Below are 20,811 nucleotides of genomic sequence, written 5' to 3'. Positions count from 1 at the left end.
GTCAACGTGCGATGCAAAACGATGCGGCAGCAGCCGCTTCACCGCTACCGCAGCCACAACACGCAGTTGCACCAACTTTTCGACCCTTTAATGCTGCACTGGAAAGTTGGACGGAGTGGTCCCGCCAATTTGGATTACATCTAGCCGCCTACAGAATTCAAGGTAACGAGCGGCAGCCTTTTCTCCGTTCGTCCGTCGGGGTGCAAACGTACCGTGTGATAGTCAAATTCTTTCCCCGACGCGACGTAGCAACTCTGTCCTATGAAGAAATTTTGTCTGCATTAGATACATATTTCAAAGAATCAGTCAATGTAGTTGACAAACGGTATACCTTCTTTCGTACAAAACGTACGGCAGGTTAGACTAATCGGGAGTGGGTTGCAACCTTGCAAAGCCTTACTAGGGCTTGTGCTTTTGAGTGTCAATGTGGACTCCCTTATTCAGATACTATGGTACGTGATGCAATTGCACAGCACGTTTCTGATGTTCGTATAAGGGAACAGATTTTGAAACTAGCAAATCCCTCCCTTCAACAAGTGATGGATATATTGGATCGGCAGGACACACTTGACTTTGCTCAGGAATCATTTGAAACTTCGCCAGCAGTGTGTCAGGTTAACCGGCCCGCCGGGCGAGCTGCACGGAGCAGTAAACAGCCTAAGTGCCCGGCCGCGCCGCTGCCGCCAGGCTCTCAGCCACGTGTGCCGCGCCAGCAACCAAATGCAGTGATCAAATCATGCCCGCGGTGTGCTACTAAATATTCGCGTGAGAATTACCCGTCACGCCAAGCTATTTGATTTTATTGTAATAAAAAAGGACATGTTCAGAGTGTTTGCCTGCAAAAGCTCAGATCGGAAGCTCAAAACCGTTCCAGCGCCGGAATCGAAATCGAACCAAGGATAGTCAGGCTCGCGAAACTTCGCCCATGGAAATTCACGTACCTCATTCCAATCCGCGCAGCGCCACTCTCTCTAACAGTGACTGTGTTCGTCCCAAAAATAGTGTGCGTCGACATCGCCGGAACTCCTGTCAAGTCGTAAGTGATTATGTATCAGTGTCAGTTCACGTTGCACGAGACAGTCGCTCTTGTCGTCAGCAGGACAATAAACTTTTTTTAGCCTTGGACATTAACGGCAAAGTAATACCATTCCAGCTCGATACAGGAGCTGCAGTTTCACTGATCAATCAAGACACTTACAAACTGCTGGCACACCTCCGTTGCGTGCCGCAAATGTTAAATTATCTAGCTATTTCGGTCAAGATATCCCTGTGTTAGGACAGTGCAGCCATCTTGCAACATACGAGGGTCAGTCAAAAAGTAATGCCTCCTATTTTTTTTTCTACGTTTAATTGTCAGGAAATTTAAATGCAATTACATAGGTTGAAAACCACAACATTGAGGATCATTTTGTCATTTTTCAATGTAATCTCCGCCCATCTCTACAGTTTTGGTCCATTTTTGAACAAGGGCATGTATCCCAGCACGGTAAAAATCACAGTTCTGCTTCCTAAGCCATTGACGCACGGATGTTTTGACGGCCCCCTCATCTTCAAAATGAATCCCACGATGAGCTTCTTTTAGTGGCCCGAACAGATGGAAGTCTGATGGTGCCAGGTCAGGGCTGTATGGGGGATGAGGCAAAACTTCCCATCCAATTTTGACAATCTCGTCAGAGGTGTGACGACTGGTATGTGGTCTTGCATTGTCATGCAAAAGAACATCTGCCATTCATTTTGTTGGGCGAACTCGCTGAAGACGTGCTTTAAGTTTTTTGAGGGTTGTGACGTATTGAACAGAATTTATTGTGCATCCCTGCTCCAAAAAATCAACCAGAATCACACCCTCTGTATCCCAGAAAACTGTTGCCATAACTTTCCCTGCCGATCGCACAGTTTTGAATTTTTTCTTCCTCGGCGAGCTTGTGCGACGCCACTCCATTGACTGCCTCTTTGATTCGGGTTCAAAAAAATGCACCCATGTTTCGTCCCCGGTCACAATTTTTTTCAGAAACTCATCTCCCTCCAAACGGAAGCGCTGCAAGTGTTGTGAGGCTATTGTTTTCCTTGCCTCTTTATTCTGATCGGTTAACATTCTTGGAACCCACCGTGCACAAACTTTTGAGTACCCCAATTGTTTAATAATCGTGATCACACTGCCTTTACTAAGAGAAATAATGCGACACACTTCATCTGCAGTCATCCGACGGTCACCACGAATGATGTCATCAACTTGCTGAATGTTGTGTGGAGTCACTGCACTCACCGGCCTGCCGCTCCGCTTTTCGTCAGTCAACGGTGTTTGCCCTTCAGCTTCCTTACAACGACGAACCCATCGTCTAACAGTGCTGACATTCACTGTCACAACACCATACACCTTCTTCAGTCTTTCATGAATGCGTATGGGCGTTTCACCTTCTGCATCCAAGAATTCAATCACACAACGCTGTCTCAAACGAACATCGATGTCGGCCATCTTACAAACTTCTGCTGTGCTGCCACCTGTTGACACAGAAAGTTACTTCTGCAGTGGATTGCAGAAGAAGGTTTGAGGAATGGCGCCAAATTCAAATTTTTCACTTAACTTAATTTTTTTAAGTAGAAAAAAATGGGAGGCATTACTTTTTGACCGACCCTCGTACAAAGGACAAACAAAACTTGTGTCATTTTACGTCCTTCGTTCTTCTTCTGCAGTGAACTTGTTTGGTTTCGATCTATTTCAGTTGTTTAACTTGTCTATAGTAAATCAGGTCCTATCAGTGAACCAGACTGTGCCTTCAGACAGTATTTCTCGTCTATGTGAAGGATTTGCAGACATTCTTGCACCGGGCCTCGGTTGCGCTAAGAACTGTAAGGCACATGTGGAACTGAAAGTCAACGCGCAACCGAAATTTTTCACAGCGCGCAATATTCCCCACGCATTGAGTGATGAGGTCGCCAAAACATTACACGATTTGGAATCACAAGGTGTCATTGAACGTGTGCAGGCTTCTCTCTGGGCATCACCCTTAGTAATTTTGCCAAAACCTTCCGGCAAATTGAGACTTTGTGTGTACTTGAAGGCAACAGTGAATCCACAACTAGTGATTGCAACTTTTGCTTTACCCCGCCTGGAAGATCTTTTTGACAAACTGTGCCTGGGTAAATATTTTTCGAAGTTGGACCTGGCAGATGCGTACTTGCAAATACCGGTGGACGAAGAATCCCAGCGCGTTTTGGTGGTTAACACGCATCTTGGTTTGTATAGATTCAAACGACTGCTATTCGGGTGTGCATCGGCCCCTGCATTGTTTCAGAAATACCTACAAACTGTTTGTGCGTCGGTCCCTACTGCAGCAAATTATCTGGACGATATTGTGACCTCCGGAAAGACGGAAGAAGAGCATTTGGCCAATCTCAGAACATTATTTCAGGTCTTGCGACAAAATGGTCTTCGCTTGCGGAAGGACAAATGTGTGTTTTTTGCTCGGGACTTGCCATACTTGGAATAGGTACTCAATGCCCAAGGTATACATCCCAGTCCCACGCACCTTCGTGCCATACACGACTTGCCTTCGCCGCAGATTTTGAAGCAGCTACAGAGTGTGCTGGGAAAAATCAAATATTATCATAAATATATTGCTCATGCCTCTTCCATTTCAGCTCCGCTTCATCGCTTACGCCGTAAGGGTGTTCCGTTCGTCTGGACGACGGAATGCGAACGCGCCTTTCGCCAGTTGAAATCGGCGTTGCTTTCCAATACTTGCCTTACACCATTCGATCTCCAGAAGCCCTTTTTGTTGATGGTTGATGCATCGGATTTCGGGATCGGTGCTGTACTTGGGCACAAAGATGGATCACACGATCGCCCTATTGCTTTTGCGTCCAAATTGCTCTTGTCTGCTCAAAGAAATTATTCACAGATCGAGAAAGAAGCATTGGCTCTCGTATTTGGTGCTACAAAGTTTCATGATTTCTTGTGTGATCGTCACTTTACCATAATCACAGACCACAAATCTTTGACATCGCTTTTTCATCCAACCAGTCCTGTACCTCCACGTAGAGCGCAGAAATTCATTCGTTGGTCTATTTTCCTCTCGCAGTACCGCTACGATATCTTGTATCGGTCCACTGATAAGCACGGAAACGCCGATGTGTTGTCCCGCTTGCCTGTTGCTGAGGATAGGGCATTCGATTCCTCCGATCTTGCTTGTATGTTCATTGATGCGGAAACCGATGGCGTGGTCGAATCGTTTCCGATTGATTTTCGCCGTGTAGCTACAGCCACAGCTGCCGACCTTGTCCTTGCTCCCGTTCTGCGTATTGTTGCTACGCAATGGCCTTGGTCAAAGTCACGGATCGGGGACCCGTTGGTTCGCCGATTTTTTGCTCACAAGGAGAGACTTTTTGCACGACGTGGTGTTTTGCTGTTGCGTTCTGATAATGATCAGTCCAGGGTCGTGGTACCACGTTCGTTACAGTCCTCTATATTACAGCTTTTCCACCAAGGACATTGGGCTATTGTGAGAAAGAAACAAATTGCTCGTCAGCACTGTACTTGGTTCGGAATCGAGGCCGCGATTACGAATATGTGCTCTTCTTGCATGGTGTGTGCCGAACAACAAACAGCGCCACAGCGGAAATTCTTTCCATGGCCAAAAGCCTCTTCCCCATTGCAACGCTTAAACATCGATTTTGCTGGTCCATTCTAGAATGCTCGATGGTTGGTAGTGTTAGATTCATTCAGTAATTTTCCTTTTGTTGTTCGGATGTCTTCCACGACGTCATCTGCCACCATCCAAGCGTTATCCTGTATCTTTTGCATTGATGGTCTTCCACGGACTATTGTTTCCGACAATGGCCCACAATTCATGTCCGCAGAATTTCAGTCATTCTGCAACGCTAATGATATTCAAAATATGACGTCCGCACCGTGTTCGGCACAGTCAAACGGTGCCGTTGAACGATTGGTCAGGACTTTCAAGTCACAGATGTTGAAAGAGTCGCATTCTCGGGAGGACGCGTTACTGCTCTTTTTGTCCTCGTATCGCTCTCAGCCCCGAGATGGTCGCTCGCCGGCTGAGTTGCTCCACGGTCGCCCTCATCGAACCTTGATGTCTTTGCTACATCCGCCGCATCAGGTTCCTGTGCAGCGGCAGACACCTGCTTTTGCTCCAGGCGACGTTGTCTACTATCGCCACTACCGAGGTTCACGGCGTTGGCTCGAAGGGCGCATTCTTCACTGCCTCGGACGCGCTATGTATCTGGTGAGGTGCGTCGGCATCTCAATCAGCTGCGCCTCTGTCGTCGCACGTGATCTGCCGCTCGCCGTCTGCTTTCAGCGACGGTGCCGTCCGGTCAGCGCCCCGGGGACCCATCTACTGGCTCGCCTCAGCCCCAGGTGTTACCGACGCTGCCTTCCATATTGCCCCATGGCGACGCGCCGCCGCCACCGCCGCCGCCGCCTGTTCTCCCGCCGGCGACGCCCACAGGGGACGCGTCGCTGCAACCGCCGGGCGCCTCCCTGGGTTACGCGCCGCCGATCACTTCCCGTGACAAGTTGTCCTCCGACATGGAACTCTTGTCCGCTCCGGACCATATGTCGTCTTCGGCCGTCGGGTGCCCCGGCCCGATGGAGGTCGACCCTTCAGCCCCTCCTGTCTCTCTACGGGCGCATACACCGCATGTTGGCGTGCACCCTGGAGCAGGTTTTCAGGCGTTTCCTAGCTCCCCGCGGTCCGAATGGCAGGGTGCGTGTAGCACAGACTCGGCTGTTGTTAGGCTCCCCACCTCGTCGCATACGTCAACATGCGGTCCTCCCCGCGGCGGGCGGAATCCTTATGCCACAACCGTACGCCGATTTGCGGGGGAGGAATGTTGTGTGACCGCCAGACTCCACACTTGCTAGGTGGTAGCCTTTAAATCGGCCGCGATCCGTTAGTATACGTCGGACCCGCGTGTCGCCACTATTAGTGATTGCAGACCTAGCGCCGCCACACGACAGGTCTAGAGAGACTTCCTAGCACTCGCCCCAGTTGTACAGCCAACTTTGCTAGCGATGGTTCACCGACTTCTACGCTCTCATTTGCCGAGATGATAGTTATCATAGCCTTCAGCTACGTTATTTGCTACGACCTAGCAAGGCGCCATGATCAGTTTCTATTGATATTGTAAATCATATACCGTCAAGTGCGACGTTCGTCATTAATGGATTAAAGTTAAGTATTCCACAAGCTATGTCCGTTTTTCTCAATTCTAATTCCCTTGTCATGTTCCAAATCTCACGCCAGCATGCGTGAGATCAAACGCGTGCATTTCGGCCTCCTTTAGGTATACGTGTTGGCTCTCCTGCCAAACACAATAGTTAATAAAGTTTCACGTAGCGTTTTTTTAATGTAAATCAGTAACTACCTACAGTTTGTTAGAATCTGCGTTTCTTCTAATGTGGTCGGAATGTCGCACTACCACTTCATTTTCGAAAAATTAGCACAATTTTGAATTCGGAACTTTTTCTTTCACACTGGCAACAAACTGTAAGTATTTTTTGAAGGACATCGTCTTTAGGCTGGTGACTGTTATAAGCTTTTTTTACAAATAAAATAAAACTTATAACAGTCACTGGCGTAAAGATGATATCCTTAAAAAGTTTTTATGACTATGAATCCCAGCTACAACAAGTTTATAAACTATAAGTAATTGATTATTTACATAAAGAACGCACGACGTGAACTGTTTGATAAAACTGTATCGTTCTAGATTCCACTGAAGACGACTTTGAGTAAGAAAAAGACGAAACGCGTCTGGGAAAATAAATTAAGCTGCAGCAAAAAAGGCGGTTTTATTTTCTAAACAGGTATTGCGCAAGAGTGTTTGCAGAACATTTTCCAAACAGACGAACCCCACGTCATTCGACATTCTCGGAATTCCAGAGGCGCCTCCGAATAGCCCGAAAGTTGCATATAGGTATTTTCTGATGTTTGTCCTTTAGAAGGTGCCGTAACGTGATTCGGGTCGTCCATGCTCGGCTCGAACACCTCAGTTTGAGGAGGACTTTCTGACAGTAAAGAAGAGCCAGCCACCAACAATCGGCAGCGGGGCAGAGGCGCTGCACTCGGGTAAAAGTGCCTGTCGAGCTTTTGTCCATAAACACTGGCTCCACCTTTATAGTCAGCAGCAAGTCCAAGCATCACGGGAGAAGAATTTCCTACGACGGGTATAGTTTGCGCAATGCTACTTACAGTAATGCATTCTCCAGCTACAATTCCTTAACTTGGTGCTATTCACCGATGAATGCATGTTAAACTTGGGTGACATGCATGTTTGGACAGACGAAAGTCCGAGTGCACAGACGATTGAAAAACATCAACACAGGGTCGGTATTAACATCCGGTCCGTCATAGCTGTTGACCATAGCAGTGGGCCAGTTCTACTGCCAAACAGTCTAACAAGATCGATCGACCTCAAACTTATTATAGACGTTTTGGTTTCCATATAGAATGTAGTGCCACCAAATGTTCGGATGGACATGTGACTGCAACATCACAGACCTGCAGGACACTTGGATAAGAATGTGCGGAATGAAGCCAACGTCGCATGTTCCACACGATGGAATGGAAGGGGCGGATCAGTTCCATGGCCAGCACGGTTGTCAAATCGGACACCTCTCGACTATTTTCTGTATGGCACACCTGTAACATGAGTGGAGGTGGATCTGAGCACTATACGACTTAACTTCTGAGGTCATCAGTCGCCTAGAACGTAGAACTAATTAAACCAAACTAACCTAAGGACATCACACACATCAGTGCCCGAGGCAGGATTCGAACCTTCGACCGTAGCGGTCGCGCGGTTCCAGAATGTAGCGTGCCTAGAGTTAAGTTTCGTGTAGTTGCTGAAAATGTTTCAGCCCGACTGCATTTAACATTCGTCAGCTATAATTTTTTGAACGGACCGCAGTAGAACATGACCTCTGAACTACCTTCGTTGTTCACAAGAGCCTGAAAACTACATTTGCACTCAGCCACAAAGCGATGGAGAACGAACTGACCATAATCTCCAGTCTGTAACTCCACATTAGTCCTTTTTCTCACTGAAAGAAAATGATTCTACTTGCTACTTAATTATCAGGAAGTATTACTATACATAAAAGTTTTGAATTTTAACTGATTGATATATTAAGCAAAGGTTCACACACATGAAATATAAGTTTTAATTCTAACTAATATCCCCGACAGAACGACAATATTAACAAATCACTGGGGAACTCAACGGGAAGTTCCAAGTGGTATGGTCTATCGCCCAGACTTCTAATCAACAAAGTTTATTGCTCGCCGTAAAAGAGTAAAGTAATATCGCCGATTGCCAAGTGGTACACTAACAGTTACTTCCGAGAAATCTAAGCGATCCAGGAGGGTGTACAGTCTTCCTGTTTGCAATTCCTGCTTTCACCGCAAACGCTTTTTGATACGGTCACTCGAGGCACAGAGTAAGCAGGCCTTTGCCTGAAGCAGAGAGACATATGGCGGTGCGAACTATCTCATCCCACTGCCTCTCTGACCGTATTTATACACGGGCGCAGCGGACTGAGAAACGGAACATCTTCTACTTAATTGACTTTTAATACCTGTGGTTCACAGTCATATAAAACTTTATTGAAGACATAATATTTACGCCAGTGTTACAGTCGCTGGCGTACATATGATGTCTGTTATAAAGGAACATCTGCTGTCGGCAGGTACAGCTAGGAATACATGAATGGCCCCTTTTTAGGACACTCTGTCGTTTAACAACTTACAATCATTTTGATTTTTATGTAACTAGAGTTAAGTTTCGTTTAGTTGCTGAAAATGTTTCAGCTCGACTGCATTTAAAATTTGCCAGCTAGAATTTTTGGAACGGCCCGCAGTAGACCATGATCTCTGAACTGTTTCTCTAAGAAACCTTGTAACCGTAGTAATTTACAATACATTCTTGAAACATAGTAAATTTGTATTACAGCATTATTGTAATTGGGCGCTGTAGTAGGAACTTTCTATTACAGATAAAAACAAAGCGAGGTGGCGCAGTGGTCAGCACACTGGACTCGAATTCTGGAGGATGACAGTTCAAATCCCCGTTCAGTCTCCGGGTTTAGGTTTCCACTGATTTTGCTAAATCGCTTCAGCTAAATGCGGGGATAGTTCCTGTGATAGCGCACGGCTACCTCATTTCCACATCCTTCCCTAATACGTTACAGAAGTATCGTTCGGCACAAAAGCCATGTTTGAAATAGTTTCTCCATGATGTGGCACTTGAAATTAATCTAAGGACATGCTAGAGAGTACTGAAAAAACAACAGCACTTTAAACACTGTTTGTAAAGGAATGGAAATTAGAGCATTAGGTACTTCCACTCCTTAATTATATTCGAAATAGATACTACATCTAGACGTTGCCAATTGTGTAGTTATCAATATCATCTCCTCTATATTCGACTTTGGCCTCAAAATACCAGCAAATGGCGCGAATTATGAGTCATAAACGAGATTCAGTAAATTTCACAGTCAACATATGGCACGCGATACATAATTATTTATGTACACAAATGTTTTCACAAGTAAACATCCGAAGAGTAGTACAAATGTAAACAATTCCATATCGATGGTCCTAAATGCTGGTACAGTCAGAAAGTTATAACAGGGGGTGGTTTAATAGGTAAGGTTATAACAGAGCTCATTGATGCACAGGTAACCCATGCGTATTGCGAGTAAAATGTCGTGTGTAGACGTTACAGACAAAGCTGCAAACGGCAGTAGATGTAGGTAGCTGTGAGTTTGCGCTTCGAAATACAGTTTAAAAACGGACGTATGGGCTGCCATTCATTTGCGAAATTTAACAACTTTTTTACTTCTCAATTGAAGTCGTAACGTCTGAAAATGAGTCCGTGATCATATTTTTGCACATTATTTTACAGGTCGTTCTTGATCACTTTTTTTTATTTATGTTTCACTATGACCGGTTTCGGCTACTGCTATCTTCAGATCATAAGATATTCTGATGTAGTATCATGTTTAGTTTGACGTTGATTCTACATCAGAATATTTTATGATCTGAAGGTGGCAGTAACCAAAACCGGTCATAGTGAAATATTTTACTTTTAAAGAAGACGTAGCCAGTTACGTCTTATCCACAACTATTCGAAGTTTGCGGAACTTGTGTACTCTGTCAAAAACAGGTGTAATTTTGATGCCAGGAAATTTATAGTGGCAGAATAGGTGTTTGAGTCGAGCTGAGTTTAAGACTGCCAAGCACATTCAACTCAGATGACAATCTGTGCTGTTTCGTTGGTTGATTCAACTCAGTTGCTTCATTTATGTGAGGCAGACTGCACAGGTACACGATATGTCCATTAGGAGTCTAGTGCACAATCGTGCACAACACAATGAACTATGAAAAGACTTCTCTGCAAGTCCATCTTTATATAGCTGGTTTCAGGACCTCAGCTATTCATCTAAAGTGACGAATGAAAACACCTTCAGCCGTCTAAACTTCCAGTTGTTATTTTACCGGAGCAACCAGTTTCAGGTCTATATCGTGTCATTTTCAGGCTCACAGACAGACTTGTAGGAAGAATCCCTCCTCTTGTTCAGTCAAAGTTGGTGCCAGCATTCAGTGACTGGTATCCGTGGATTTCTTCTTGACACAGCTACGCTTCGATCATCACTTAACAATCGTTTTATGGAAACACTTGTTCCAGTTTGGTACTGCGGCAACACAGACGATAGTAAAAATAAACTAATGGATTCTCTTCCTAACACCCAATACACCCAATGCGGCATCAGGCAGACAGTGTGAACTTGTGGTGCTTAAGACGAGGATAGCATTTATATCATAGATACACCCACTCCCATAGAATAAAACAATAATGTCGACAAAGGATATTACGGCCTCAGTTTTATGGGGTGTACAGGATGTCCGGCTGGATGATTCCCTCGCCCATAGAGAGACAGTCATCGATTACGTCCGACCACATAGGTAGTTAGATACATGTTACATACGTGATTTGATAGACTCTTTTGTCGAAATGATATGGAAGAAGTCAGTTTACAGGATGTGTATGCATGATTAGAGTTAACATTAATGAATTTTTTCTAGTCGTGTAAATGCTACTACACTTTCCCTGTCAGGTTGCCAGCATTTAAATAAATATTCATCCATGGAATAGAAGAGCCGTCTAGGAGAGATGACTTCAGGTTACTTTGAAAATTTGCTTTGCTTCCCGTCAGACAATTTATGTTGTTGGACAAATGAAACGTTTTTGTAGCTGCATATCGAACTTCTTTATGGGCATGCCGACTTTAATAGAAGATAGTAAATTTCGTTTTTTCCTCTAGTGTTGTAGGTAAGGACACCACAGCCTTCTCAAATTCTGACGGAGTATTTGTCACGAATTTCATTAGTGAATATGGCGTGAAGATGCAGTTAATATGTCACACTCCTTGGAGTGAGGTATATTATTCTTACTGATCGCTTTTCTGTAATCAGTACCTTCTTTCTGTGTGATGAGTTGCCCCAGAAAATTATTGCACGAAACATTAGTGAGTGGAAGTACGCCAAATATGCCAGGAAGCTGATTCGTTTCATTGCAAGACTAGTAATTAGACGAAAAGAAAAAGTATCTATACTTCATTTTTTGAGAAGCTCAGCATATGCTTCTTCCAGTTCTATTTGTCATCAATATGTACAGCCAAAATTTGGAGCATTCTGCCCTGTTTATTGACTCCTGTCCATGTGCTACATACATTTTTTCTATAACACTGTTTGTTGTACAGTACTGAACATCGCGTGTTTTCTCAACATTTATGAACAGCCCCATTCCCTGAGAACCATTTAATAAATCTTTTGGAAACAACAGTCTCTTTTGTTGCTTTCTCTATGTATGGGATCTATTACGAAACCAGTATCTAGCCATGAAATTCTGCATCTTAAATGTTAAGTAGATGGGCATTTACATTAAGGCATCGGAATCAATCCAAAATTAAACCCTGTGGGATTGTCTTCATTATTTGTTCCCAGTCATTAAACTTTTCCCTCCTTGGAATACAGTTTGACTTATTCAGGACGACTTTCTGCATTCTGTTTGCTACTTACTATTTTAATCATTTATATGTAAAGCCATAGTTCCACAAGACTAACGTTTCTCTAAGAAAGTATCATATTCGAAACAATCAAATGCCTTTGAACGATTACAAAAATTAACAGCTGCCGATGTTTTATTACTTAAACCCTGAAGTATTTGGTGTGTGAATGTATACATATCATTCTGAACTGAGCAACCCTCCAAGAACAAAAAGTGTGATATGTTAAGTAAACTGTATCTACTCGAATGAGAGATTACTTTTGAGTACGTTACTTTCCCGAATTTTTTGAAGACGATGTCAGCAAGGAAACTGGACTATAATTATGTAAATAATAGCTGTCTCCTTTCTCATAATGCTTCTTATACAGAAACTGACCCGAGAAGTGCACCACAGCCTCTTAACAGGTGTCACTTCCCAAACACGAGTGTTACTTGGGACTAGGCGACAGAACATTGGCAGAAAGGGAAACAGTTGGTGGGCTTAAGTGAGACGGAGTCTTGATCTGACTAGCTTATTAAAATTCTCTTATTACAAAAGATGAAGATTTGAATCAGCACTGAATGACGAGATTTATTCGTTTTCAATTTCTGACTTTATGCAGGGAATACTCTCAATATGGTATATATTTGCTGTAAATGAGTTCTGTGCACGAAATAACGAGTCTTTACACACAGACAGTTACTAACTATCAACATTCCTCCTATTAAGAGAACCTGTCAGTAGTAGCCGAGTCTGCACACCTGACACGTAGGAATCCTCAGTTACCCAACGAGAACTCCATTTACTGTTGCGAACTACTGCCAGTACCTCCGCTCGGCTAATAACTTCGGCTGTTTCTGCCCATACTGCTACCTTTCCACTTCCACTGGAACCTGTCTGTCCTATCTTTCCTCTTCTCTACTTGCCATGACTCTCCCCTCGAAGCGACTGCACCAGAGTTTAAATCAACTTCTGCTTCCACCCCTCTAGTCACTGAATTTGTGTAACGTTGAAGGGTTCTCGCCATCTCATTGGTTCTAATTACACTCTGTTATTCTGAATATGAGTGGAGAAACTGAGAGAGGGAGGCGTATGTTGCTAATTCACGTGCTGGACCTGCTATAGGTCCTTCACGACGCATGTGGGGCTTATCCATAAAAGATATTTATGGCTCACAGTGTTATTCCTTAAGCGTGGCTGGCGTCCCCTTGGCACCAATGGCTGAAAAGATTCGTCCTATGCAACTTAAAGCTTCCAACATTTCACGTAAGCCTGTTGTTGTATTCTAGTACTGTTTGCCTGTCTCGTAACTTTGTAACTTTTCCTTGATATACTCGTGCTCTTAAGGTTTGGCTGTCATTTCCATGGATAAAAGACAGAGAACAGCTGGCGGAGGAAAAATGTATGATTTCCTCGGCACTAGAAAACTCAGTTATGTCAACAAATCAAGTGATTCATCTACAGAGAATACCTTGCCATGTCAGTACTGAAAGCTTAGGAGAAAACGCTGCAGCACCTAGTTCCTACCAAGCTCAAAAAAGGTTCAAATGTGTGTGAAATCTTATGGGAATTAACTGCTAAGGTCATCAGTCCCTAAACTTACACACTACTTAACCTAAATTATCCTAAGGACAAACACACACACCCATGCCCGAGGGAGGACTCGAACATCCGCCGGGACCAGCCGCACAGTCCATGACTGCAGCGCCTTAGACCGGTTTTCTTTCCCGCTTTCATTCGCTGCATCTGCTCAGGGCGGAAGTCGTATGACACCCATTTTTATTACAAAGGGCAGCTAACCCGCTGAAAGAACACGCTGAGCTACCGTGCCCGCTAAAATTTTTATGTCTGATGTAACCGATCTGCTAATCCCGCGAGACCTACCAAACTCAGCAAACAAAGCAAAGGCGGTATGCGTAATGTTAGTGGACATGGACAGTAAGATAAAACGCACAAGGTACTACATTATACGATAACAGATTAAACGCCATTTCTCGTTTGTCAGATTGGAGATCATAAGAGTAATAACAGGTTACACGAGTACCAATAAAAGAGATATTAATACACTCTCCAAGGTCATACTTCTGCCTCATTAAGGCCATTGTACATATATTAACAGATTATTATTATGAAATCCATACAAGAAAAATTTCTGCGTAGAGTCCATGACTAACACAACTGCTAACCTCCTCGTTCCTTACCTTATCAATCCACATTATGTTCAACATTCGTCAGCAATTCCACATCTCAAATGCTTCGATTCTCTTCTACTCCGATTTTTCCCAACAGTCCATGTTTCACTATCATACAATGCTGTTATCAGAAATTTCATCCTCCAGTTAAGGCCTTTGTATGTACCAGGAGATTTCTCTTGGCGAGGAGTGCCCTTTTTGCCAGTGCCAGTCTGCTTTTGGTGTCCTCCTTGATCCGTCCGTCATTGGTTATTTTACTCCATAGGTAGCAGAATTCCTGAACTTCATCCACTTCGCGACCATCAATCCTGATCTTAAGTTTCTCACTGTTCACATTTCTGTTATTTCTTATTACTTCCGTCTTCCTTCAACTTAATCTTAGTCCATATGCTGCACTCCTCAGACTGTTCATTCGATCAGCATATCACGTAATTCGTCTTCACTTTCACTCAGGAAAGCAATGTCAATCAGCGAATCGTATCATTGATATGCTCTCACCTTGAATTTTAATTCCACTCCTGAACTTTTATTTCCATCACTGCTTCTTCCATATATGGAAGAAAGGGACGAAAGGCTACATCCCTGTCTTACACACTTTTTAAAACGAGCACTTCGTTCTTGATCTTCCACTCTTATTATTCCCTCTTGACTCTTTTACATACTGTATATTAGCCCTCTGTCCCTACAGCTTACCCCTATTTTTCTCAGAATTTCGAACGTCTTACACCATTTTATATTTTCGAACGCTTTTTCCAGGAAGTTTCATATCAGCGCACACTCCGCTGCAGAGTGAAAATCTCATTCTTATATTTCGATAATTCTCGCACTTGCCAGTTCTTAGAGTCTTAGGAATTATTTGGACGATATTCATATATTCTACACCCCAACGTGTACAGACGTTTGGTTGTAACTGTCCCCAATGATTTTAGAATTTCTGATGGAACGTTAACTATCTCTTAAGTGCCTTATTGGATCCATAGATCCCCTAAATACTGATTCCAACAATGATCCCCTATCTCTTCTAAATCGAGTCCTGTTTCTTCATCTACCACATCAGACAAATCTTTCCCCTCGTATTGGCCTTCAGTGTACTGTTGCCACCAATCCGCTCTCTCCTTTGCGTTTAAAAGTGGCACTGTCATTAGACTCTTAATGTTACCACTGTTGCTTATAATTTGGCCGAATTTTGTATAAAAATTATGACTTTTGTTCTGTGCCGAAAGACTAACGTAACTTTTAGACTCATTATGACATTCATTTGTTCGTTTATTTAGCTATAATTCAGTTCTGCATAATACATTGTGTTTCACATATTCTGGAGTATACCGTTAAATACCCTGTCTGTGTCACTATACGACATGACTGTATCTTGAAGGGGAACTAGTAATAATAACGTAATTAAGTGTCGCCGGTCATGGCATAAAGCATATAATTCTGTGAAGAACAAAATAGAGATATCAGGTCCCAGGAGTTATACAGTCGACCGCCACCACGCGTCTTAATAAGGTTCAGCACACGTATTTTCACAATATAAAAATGGCGGCACCTGTTACTAAGCCTGCCTGAATGGCTGCGTGGTTGTTGGACGAAATGTCGGGGAAATAAATCATTACCATCCTGCTGCAAAACAGAAAGCTCTTTGAATTTAACAATGCAAGGTATTACGCTAAGCACAACAAGTGGAAGGGAGTGCTTGAATGTTCGCTGAAGAAATGAGAGGCATTCAGTTTCTCGGGGCGAGCTGCGTTGCCCTCGCTCGGACTGAGGGGCGGTCGCCGGTGCGGGTAATACAGAAGCGCAGTCTGTCTCCTTCCGGCGAGGCGCGAGCCGTAAGCTACTTGCCACGGCACAGGTAGCCAGCCATCTGATGCATGGCGCCAGTTAGCCGCTGCAAAAACTCTCCCGCCGGCCCCGGGGTAATTACTTTAATTAAACACTTGATTGATGAAGCCGTGGAAATTAATTTCGCACCGAGTCCGCGGAGAACACTGAATAATGGAGCCGATACCGCCGTGTTGGCCGTGTTTTGGCCGCCGGAGGAGTGCTGCTGCCTCGCAAGTGGCTGTCTACCTGTCGCCTCCACGAACCCCCGCGGCCGCTTCATCAAGCTATCGAGCGCCGAAGAGGTATGATTGTCGGTACGGACGCTTGTAACGCGAAACTTTTAGTCTCACATAGTTTCCGCTGATACATGTGGGGTAAATGCAAGATGCACAAAATTATCTTAACACATTAATGAGGCCGAAACGAAGTCCAGGACTCTGTAGTGTAGTGAAACCTGTCGAAAAAGTGCCTGACAGATTAAAAATATATTCAGGACTCGGCCTCCATTCCGGAATCTTGTCTGTCAATCAGCGCTCTTACCAGCTGTAGTGTCTCAGCACAATTCTCTTCCAGGTTTCGCCTGCTAGCACTTCTGTCTTATTTTCCTAATACCTGAAATAACTTACATGTGTATCTTCATGGACTAGCACTCCCAGCAACAAAAGTTAAAATTATTACTGTTGTCTTGCGCGTGCTTCCGTACCGAGTGAGTGTTCGCCCGACTTATTAACGTCCGTGCAGACTATGAATGAGCAACGAGGAGTGTTTTTTAAGTAAGTCCCGTTTCAAATAAAAAAAAGACGTGCTACGATATCTCAATAATTTTATTTTTCCATGAAAGCTTGTACCTTAATCTACTCACTGACGCCATTACAATCTGATTCTTCCTTGTTTACGTTTCGTACTGAGTGTTTAAGATGCCTCCGATAATCGCTAGTCCCGCCGACTGTGAAGTACGGGCTGTTATAAGATTTCTTAGTGCTAAAGGCCTGAAAGCGAACGATATTCTTCGTGAGATCTGCGCAGTTTACCGAGAAAACATTACGAGTGATGGAGTGGTAAGAAAGTGGGTGAGAGCATTTAAAGATGGCCGCACAAATAATGGTCAACAGAAGAAAATTAATCGGAACATCACTTATGTCCTGGGATCTATAGCTGATATTCTAATCGTTCCTTCTCAGCGACGTGTAATTCATGTAATACCTTGTAACCTTCCCCTCACTTATTGACCTTAATGACCATAAAAATTAAACCGCGTGTACCTAATGGAAATTTGGGAAAAGCAATCGTCACCGAAGTTAATCTGTCGGTAAAGAGAGAGGAGAGGGTTACATATAAATGAAAGGAGAAATGCAAATGAAACCGGTGGAAATCAATTTTGAAAAGGGGTAAAGTTAATAAAGAAAGTAAATGTGCAGTCGTTACGTTAACAATTAACTGGCGTTATATATTTGAGATTTGGGGAAAATTACGGTCGCCAGTCCTATGGACAACTACTATAATAACTGAAAAATAAAGGTTATTGCACATATAATTAGCACTAAAAGCCTGGCAACTGAAGGTTGATATGTGTTGTGTGAAAACTGAATGGTTGTCAGAAGTAATAAATTTCGCTACACTCTGACTTAATTTAGCAAAGGAATTAATAAAACCGGAATATTGAAAGTTAATTTAGTGACTGAAATTAAAAGTGAACTTTGTTTCTGAAGCACATCGAAATTCGATAAAATAAGGTTAGTCTTGGGCTACCTCAACAATCATTTGAAAAGCTACTTGAATCTACGCAGTTTAGAAACAAGTGATTTAACTTTAGACTTGAATTAAATGATTCTGATCAATTAACAATAGTAAAATTTAGTACATACCAAGCTGAGCTGGAGTCACATGTAAGCTAAAATATGGTAACCAAACTCGCACTCTTAATTTGTGCTTGTGTAATCTAAATATTGTAGCCAGCTATGAATACTTTAACCGAAATTCGAAATTAAAGCAGTGAAAGGAATGACATTACTTTAATGCTGGCGTTTGAATTTCAACGACACTCGGGTTCATTTCGGAAAAACTGAAAAACTGAAAAACTGAAGTGATATTCGAGTAAAACTGAAGTGATATCAGGTGTTCCCCAGGGAAGCGTCCTGGGACCTCTACTGTTCCTGATCTATATAAATGACCTGGGTGACAATCTGAGCAGTTCTCTTAGACTGTTCGAAGATGATGCTGTAATTTACCGTCTAGTAAGGTCATCCGAAGACCAGTATCAGCTGCAAAGCGATTTAGAAAAGATTGCTGTATGGTGTGTCAGGTGGCAGTTGACGCTAAATAACGAAAAGTGTGAGATGATCCACATGAGTTCCAAATGAAATCCGTTGGAATTCGATTACTCGATAAATAGTACAATTCTCAAGGCTGTCAATTCAACTAAGTACCTGGGTGTTAAAATTACGAACAACTTCAGTTGGAAGGACCACATAGATAATATTGTCGGGAAGGCGAGCCAAAGGTTGCGTTTCATTGGCAGGACACTTAGAAGATGCAACAAGTCCACTAAAGAGACAGCTTACACTACGCTCGTTCGTCCTCTGTTAGAATACTGCTGCGCAGTGTGGGATCCTTACCAGGTGGGATTGACGGAGGACATCGAGAGGGTGCAAAGGCGCAGCTCGTTTTGTATTATCGCGTTATAGGGGAGAGAGTGTGGCAGATATGATACACGAGTTGGGATGGAAGTCATTACAGCATAGACGTTTTTCGTCGCGGCGAGACCTTTTTACGAAATTTCAGTCACCAACTTTCTCTACCGAATGCGAAAATATTTTGTTGAGCCCAACCTACATAGGTAGGAATGATCATCAAAATAAAATAAGAGAAATCAGAGCTCGAATAGAAAGGTTTAGGTGTTCGTTTTTCCCGCTCGCTGTTCGGGAGTGGAATAGTAGAGAGATAGTATGATTGTGGTTCGATGAACCCTCTGCCAAGCACTTAAATGTGAATTGCAGAGTAGTCATGTAGATGAAAGGAAGGGACCCTGTTTGGTAATGCACTTGGGACAATGACCAACAAAGGTTCATGCTAAGTTGCTGTATTTTAGTGATGCAAATGGAACAGTTTGAAAAGCTGAGGTCTGCCATACAGTTCTATAACTTTACGTGCTTTCAGTCTTCCTTCTTCGTTGATTGAAGGTTTGAAGTCGTCGACCGAGGAGGTGGCGACAATCACTTATTGTCGGCCGTAGCTGGATGTTGGCGCGCCTTCTTCTCGGCACGGTCACCAGACGAAACGGGCTGTTGATGTGCACCAGCTACTGCTTCCCGTCCACGACACCGCGTCAGAAACTATCATCCAGCCAGACTCCCTCTGCCAGCGCTCCATGCGGCAGAGTCAATACTGCCACAGATCCTAGACACTTTGGTTCTCCACACAACCTATCGATGTATTCGTTCGATAGCACAGTTTTCCCTAGGCCAGACCCAGCGCAAAAATACAAATAATATTTACAAAGCACACCAATTATATATATATATATATATATATATATATATATATATATATATATATATATATATATATATAGACACAGAAATGTCATATCTTCAAGTAACAAAATAAGGAAAAATATTTATAGTACAATAGATGGAAATAGGAGAATATGCACTTCCGGCGTTACAACCTGTAATCAGGCACAAATTGCGAATGGACAGTAATAATCTGGGAATGACGAAGCCCTTATATGAATAGATGAGGAGTTTACAGAACACTATCGTAGTAAAAAGAATTACGATAATTAGTCATCTGTGGAGACATTTTGGGCTACTAAAAACAATAAAAGCCAGGAACTTAAATGTAAACGACGAAAGTATTACCGTGATTGTACACCGCGATACAAATGGTTCAAATGGCTCTGAGCACTATGGGACTTAATATCTGAGGTCATCAGTCCCCTAGAACTTAGAACTACTCAAGCGTAACTACTACAAGGACAACACACACATCCACGCCTGAGGCAGGATTCGAACCTGCGACCGCAGCAGCCGCGTTGTTCCAGACTGAAGCCTCTAGAACCACTTGGCCACCGCGGCCGGCACCCCGAGACAGACTGTTCCTTGTGCCACTGAGGGCAAGTGATCGAATTTCACTCTATTCTTATTTTTTGTTTATTACGTTCAACTCCTCTTCTTCCTGTTTATCCCTTGTACCACGGGTTGTGAATGTGAATGCCCTTCCTGCACCACCAATCCCTCCTTCCTCCACCCCTCTTCCTCCCTCCTTCCACCACCGCACCACCAGGTACGAAATTTCTGTACCCTATCTCCTTATGTCTAGTGTTGTCTCTTACGAAAGTGTGAGAACGTTTTCGGAATGTTTGTGAATCGTGTAATGGGGATGGGACATGAGTGACAGCCTGATATTAATATTTGTAAAACAGTAAACTGGTAGCCAAGATAGCAGAAATTCTTTTTATTCCATCATTACCGGTTTCTGCAAATCTCATAGGCTAATACACAATGTGTATTTTATGTGTGTCTTCTTGGTATTTTTATGTATGACCAGACTGGTATGCACTGTGTAACACTGTAATGTTTTTAATAAAAGACCATACGGATACGCATTTGTGTAACCCTGCAGTGTTCTTAAATTTGTATATGACATTTGGTAGGTTTTATATATGACCAGATAGATGTACACTTGCGTAACTCGGCAGTCCCAGAAAATTTGCGTTTCTTT

This window comes from Schistocerca gregaria, chromosome 1, assembly GCF_023897955.1.
Source record: "Schistocerca gregaria isolate iqSchGreg1 chromosome 1, iqSchGreg1.2, whole genome shotgun sequence".
Lineage (NCBI taxonomy): Eukaryota > Metazoa > Arthropoda > Insecta > Orthoptera > Acrididae > Schistocerca > Schistocerca gregaria.
Note: the sequence above shows the minus strand (reverse complement) of the source record.